Source organism: Castor canadensis, chromosome 1 (genome assembly GCF_047511655.1).
Source record: "Castor canadensis chromosome 1, mCasCan1.hap1v2, whole genome shotgun sequence".
In the NCBI taxonomy this organism is placed as follows: Eukaryota; Metazoa; Chordata; class Mammalia; order Rodentia; family Castoridae; genus Castor; species Castor canadensis.
Genome location: NC_133386.1, coordinates 132,043,843 through 132,049,365, shown reverse-complemented (window position 1 = coordinate 132,049,365; position 5,523 = coordinate 132,043,843). Strand labels below are relative to the sequence as shown.

Below are 5,523 nucleotides of genomic sequence, written 5' to 3'. Positions count from 1 at the left end.
TTCAAGAACCCCAGCCCAGGCTTGGACCAGACTGCACACATAGCAGCAAACCAATCATGAAGCCAGCCCAGGACACTGAAAGCCACTTGACACCATTCAGATGGAGTTCTTCTGCTTCACCTCTCCTAGAGAAATGGGGCTGCCCCAACCCCAACACAAGCACACCCAGTTGCATGTTCCTGAGTTTGGGCCCACCCAGGCTGAGCTTTGACACTGGCGGAGTTTAACACAGGGGTTGGCTTCCCAGCCTTCCATCATCCACTGGGTGACCTGGAACAGGTTGACCAAGCTCTCAGAGTCACAGTCTCCTCATCTGTAACTGGAATTAAGAGTAGGTGGGGCCAAGCAGGAAGGAGTTCAAGGGCTGTTAGCTAACCCTGACCGCCTCTAATCAGGCAGGCAGGGCTCAACCTTGTTCCCCACCGGTTCCCTCTCAGGGAAGTGACCCGTCCTCCCTCCTCTGCTCTTCCTGAGGAGCACATGCTATCTGAGGGGCCAGTGGCCTGAGGATCTTCACTCCACCACCTGCTGGCCTGTGGGGCCCTCCCAGGGCTATCTTAGTGTCCACCTGCCCTGTTTGAAATGGCGAAAAGTTTGCTTGGAAGTTGTTGATGGCTTCCTCCCTGAAAATCTGGACTTTTCTAGACATCTCGTGCTGTGTCAGTTAAGCTGGCATCTTTATCTGTTAAGGTTGTAATAAATGAGTGGTTTTAAACTTTTTTTTTAAGCTGTGGAATCCTTTTCTGGAATACTTTATTGACTGGAGCTGCTGTAGTGGAAGAGAATGGTCTTGGCTGTCTTCCCTGGCACAGCAGTGGGCACAGAGGGGCCTCAGGGAGGTCGCAGGAGGGTTCAAGTACCTGAGAGGCCTCAGTGAGTGGCAGAGATTCCCCAAGAGCGATGGGACAGGGTGTTCCAGGAGGGACACAGCTGGCCCAAAGCATGGTGGGGGGAGGACAGGTGGGCTGATGGAAGGAGGCCTGTAGGGAAAGGGCCGGCATACTGTGGGAGATGTGGCTGGACCAGTTGGCTGCAGCTAGCCTCAGAGGGTTCAATTCTCAGCAGGGGAGAGGCAGGCAGACATGGGAGGGGGGGTCTCTGCTATGGAGGTGGCCAGTCCAGTGAGGGAGACTACCCTGCATCCTACCCAGGACTCCAATGGGGTGTAGGGGGAGTTACTGGTGACTGAGTCCTGTGGGGGTCAGGGAAGGCTTCCTGGAAGAGCTACGCATGGCTGTGCTGTGACCTAAAATGGGAGCAGTAGCCCAGAGCTCCTGGAAGCAAGTTTCTAAGCCCAGGTTTATGGTACTCTGCTCTGCCTAACTGTATCCCACCTGGGCCCCAGGTGCAGCCCTCCATCTCCTGCCTCCTACCTGCGCGGTCTCCAGCCTCTCCCCTTCCAGGTCATCCTTGGATCCCTACCTCCCCCAAGGACTTTCCTTCTGAAGTCCACCTGGGACCCAACCTGCCTTACTTGGCCCTCCATGGCTCCCCATTGCCCCAGGTAAAATCCAGACTTCCCACGGGAGGGGGTGCTTGCAGGATCTGAGCCCTGACAAGCTCTTCAGCTTCCGAAAGGCAAAGAAAGGTGAGGCCGGGGGCATGAAGGCCTAGCTGCTGCTTCCGGATGGGGCTGGGGGAACTTCCTGAGATAAGGGCAGCCAACAATGGAGTGTGTGACCGGCCTGTCTCCCGGTCAGAGGAAATGAGTGGCCTCTGCACCATTAATCTGCTGAAGCCTGCGGCCCCCTCTTAAAAGGGGATCCAGGCAGGGGGGAGATGTTTCCATGAACCCTACATACTGTCCCCACCAGAGGGACTGCCACACTGCCCCAGCTCCTCCTCCTTTGGACCACAGGAAAACATGGGGGCTCTGTGGGGGCAGGGAGGGGGCACCTGCTATACCCAAAAGTAAGGGCTCAGATGGTGGGGTTCAAGCAGCAGGTATGCCTGCTAGCAGGAGGTCTGAGGCTTTATGACTGTCACTGCCTCTGTCACAGAGACAGTGGGGACATAGCCTGGCTCTGCACCATCTAGGACCTTCATCTTCCCTTCTGTACCATGAGGGCTGAACTCTTACCACTGACATGGGGCATGAAGCCATGGAATTCCCACAGATCCTCCTGAGCTCCACCTGAGGGACAGCCCGGCATGTAATTCTGGGCAGAGCCCTTCCTGCTTTGGGGCCTGGGTCTTCCTATCTGCAAAGTAGAGCCCCTATTCAGTCAGCTCAACAGCTGGGACAATGGCATAACTTGGGCCCTGTGTGCCATCTAGGGTGGTGTTTGCTGTCTCTGAAGTGGCTGGGCTAGGGACCCACATGCAGGGGAAGGTCTCCAGGTGGAGAGGCCCCCTCTCTGCCGCTCACCTCACCATTTCCCACTGTTCATTCTTGTCCCCAGCTCTGGGATGGCAGGTGAGGCTGGCTTCAATGAGGAAAAGAGGTTGAGATTTCCAACCCAGGTGACATTTGAAACAAAGGGCCATGGAGACCCTTAGATCACATGGTAAGTCCAGCCCACTCACTGTTCAGAGAGGGAAACTGAGGAAAACAAGGCTAAGAGAAAAAGGCTGGAAAGACCTCCTGCCCTCCCCCTGCCTTCTGGCTCTGGAGTGTTGGGGCTAGAGGAGTCTGTGGGACTCAGAAAGCTAAAGGAAGTTTCTCTGACCCCTTGGCCTGAAGGATGTGAAGCACCCCTCCGGCCTCATCCCACTCTGTGGCTTTGCCTTCCACTGTCTGTGGGCGGCTCATGGCTCCCAGAGGACCTTCTCCCCATGGAGACAGAGGTTGTCTTGGCATGGGGCATGAGCCTCTTCTCATGAAGAACTCAAAATGGGCTGGCCATTCCATAAAGGCTTGCGGAGACCTAGTGTGAACTTGATTGTGCCTCAGGCTTCCAGCCCTGTCAACCCTACAGCAGCTGTGCCAGGGGCAGCTAGGTTGATGACACACAGGAGAGCTGTCCTGGCTAGAGACAGTGACATGGGCAGCATCTGACTGCCAGAGCCGGGGGGAGATGAGATGTGAGAACAGCAGGGACATTAGCTATTCCGTGCAGAAGAGGTGGCTGCTTATGTCCCAAAAGGCAGGAGGGAGCCAGGAGGAGGGTTAGCTGAGAAAAGCATCAGGCATCAGGGCCCATGAGGGAGAGAGGAGGGCCACTGACACCAGAGTCCAGGCAGGAACCTGCAAGGGTAGAGGGGTAGCAGTCATAGTCCTGGATGCTGAAATCTCCAAATATCAAAATCCCTAAATTCTAAAATCCTGAAAGATCAAAATCCCCAAAATACAATTCTGGAAAAAATAGTTTTAAAAAATTCTTTCCAGGATTTCAACACTCAGGAGTGGAGTTGGGATTGTGTTGCGTGGGATTACGATCAGGACAGGGGCAAACGGAAGGGGTGGGAGAGAGGCAGCAACTTGAATGTGTGTCCTGGGGGTGAGCACAAGGAAGGTGAGGAAGGGAGGAGAGGTCTTTGTGGAGAGGGGCCGGAGGGAGGGAAGAAAGTCCCTCCTCCAGGATGCCATTCAGGAAGTCCCATCCTGCGACAGACCAGGATGGTAATGGAGGCAGAATGGGAACAGATTCCGATGAGTTTGGGGACAGGATGTTAACACGTGTTTCCTGTGAAGCAAGAATATACTGTCTGATGAGAGTGGCCTTGAGGGCCAGGGGTGTGTGACTGAGGGGATGGGGAAGGGCTGAGAAGGAGCTGTAGACACTGTTTCCCCCAAACACAAGCGGACACAGATGCTAACTGTCCTAACACTTAGTGGTCCCGAGAGCCAGGCCAGGAGCCAGGCAGCCTGACTCAGATACTAGCTCTTAGCCAGTAACCTCTCCTGCTACTAATCCTTACAGGGGACCTGTCAAGTGCCAGGCCCTGCACCTGTCCGTGGTAAGTGTTAACCTGTTGAAACCTTGGAACAGCCCTAAGAGGCAGGTGCAATTACACACAGACATACAGACATACTCAGGTTCACGTCCAACCTGGGGAAGGAGCTTGTGGTGAGGGGCGGGCAGGAGCACCCCTGATGGAGAAATCCCTCTCACTCTCTGGCGCTCAATCATTGTTCGCCTCCTACCCCATGCTCTCAGCAAGGCTCTGTGTCTCTCTGGGACAGAGGCATCTTCATTAACAGTTTTCAGACCACCCTCCCTTGCTCCCCAAAGCCACGCCTGTCTCCCCCTGGGGAAATCGGGAGGACTGAGAAATCTTAAGTCCTGAGCACATTCAATGGAGACTCCTTCCCCTCACCTCCAGAGTGGCTGCCTTCACTTGCCTCACTTTCCCATACCTCACCTTAGCCCCAGCCCCAAGGGGAACGGGCCCCAGAGCCCTGTGTGGGCTGGAGCAGGGTGAGACCTCTCCAGTATTTGGCTAGGGCTTTGAGGAGTCCTGACAGGAACCAAGTTCATTACTCCTGGCCAGTATGGACTAGCCAGGAGGAGAAAGGAGACTCCTGAGGCTGCTGCCTGCTGCCACCATGCCCAACTCACTCCTGGAGGCCTTTTTCCCCCTTCCTGGCCCCCAGAGATCACTGGCTGCCTCTCTCTCTACACTCAGGCCCTTCAAAGGACCCTCTGAGCTATACAAATTCAATCACATATCAAGTTTTTCCTGCCCTATATCCAGATCCAGTCTCTTCCCACCCACCAATCCATTCATCCCCTCACCCATCTACTTACCTGCCATCATCTGTGGTCTGACTGTGTCCTCCCAAAGTCACATGTATGTGGAAACCTGTTCCCCAGTGTGATGGTGTCAGGAGGTGGGGCCTTTCACAAGTGATTAAGTCATGAAGGTGGAGCCCTCATGATGGGATCAGAGCCCTTATAAAAGGGACCCCAAGGAGATCCCCACCCCTTTGGCCATGTGAGGACGTACCAAAAAGATGGCTGTCTATGAATCAAGAAGTGGGTCCTCACTAGATATGAAATCTGTCAGCACCTTAATCTTGGGCTTCCTAAACCTCCAGACCTATGAGCAATAAATTTGTTATTTATAAATCACTCCATCTACACTATTTTGTTATGACAGCCCAAATGGACTAAGGCACCATCCTATCCATCCCTATTCACCCATCTGCCTGTGGTACCCAGCCTTCATTCATCCAGCACACTGCTAGATTCCACAGTAAGCAGCACAGACACAAACCCCCTGCCCTGTTGCCCTTCCCTTACAGGGCTGTGGTGAGGAGCGGAAAGGCTGGTGGTCATAAGCATTCTGTGTAACCTGCCAGGGTTTTCATAGCAGAGTTGCTCTAAGAGGTTAGCACCATGAGGGCTCAATATTACCTGGAATCTTCTGGATATTGAGAGTGGAGGGCCTTGGTTTGAGGCCAGAAGTGAAGGCAGGGGCAGGCACGAGGGCCTGGGTGACTTTTCCTGGGCGTGGTGGATTTCCAGTGGGTACTTATAAGGCCAGATCCACATGGCAGCCAGTGTGGGCAGTCTGTGCTCTCCTTCAGGAACACAGAGGCCCTCAAAGAAGAGGAAGCGTTAGAGGGGAGGGCCGCTG

General features: G+C 54.4%; 2 long non-coding RNA genes across 2 annotated transcripts in view; one reads left to right on the top strand and one right to left on the bottom strand.

Moving 5' to 3' along the window:
• LOC141420835 (uncharacterized) overlaps positions 1 to 701 on the top strand; it is a 3,290-nt gene extending 2,589 nt beyond the window's left edge. The window contains exon 3 of the long non-coding RNA XR_012445501.1: positions 1 to 701. This exon is cut by the window's left edge and continues 1,843 nt beyond it. This is a non-coding gene — a long non-coding RNA (uncharacterized lncRNA).
• The window catches only part of LOC141420836 (uncharacterized), a 17,676-nt gene extending 12,927 nt beyond the window's left edge, over positions 1 to 4,749 (bottom strand). The window contains exon 1 of the long non-coding RNA XR_012445502.1: positions 4,692 to 4,749. This is a non-coding gene — a long non-coding RNA (uncharacterized lncRNA). The remainder of the gene's footprint in view (positions 1 to 4,691) is intronic.
• Positions 4,750 to 5,523: the final 774 nt, after the last annotated feature.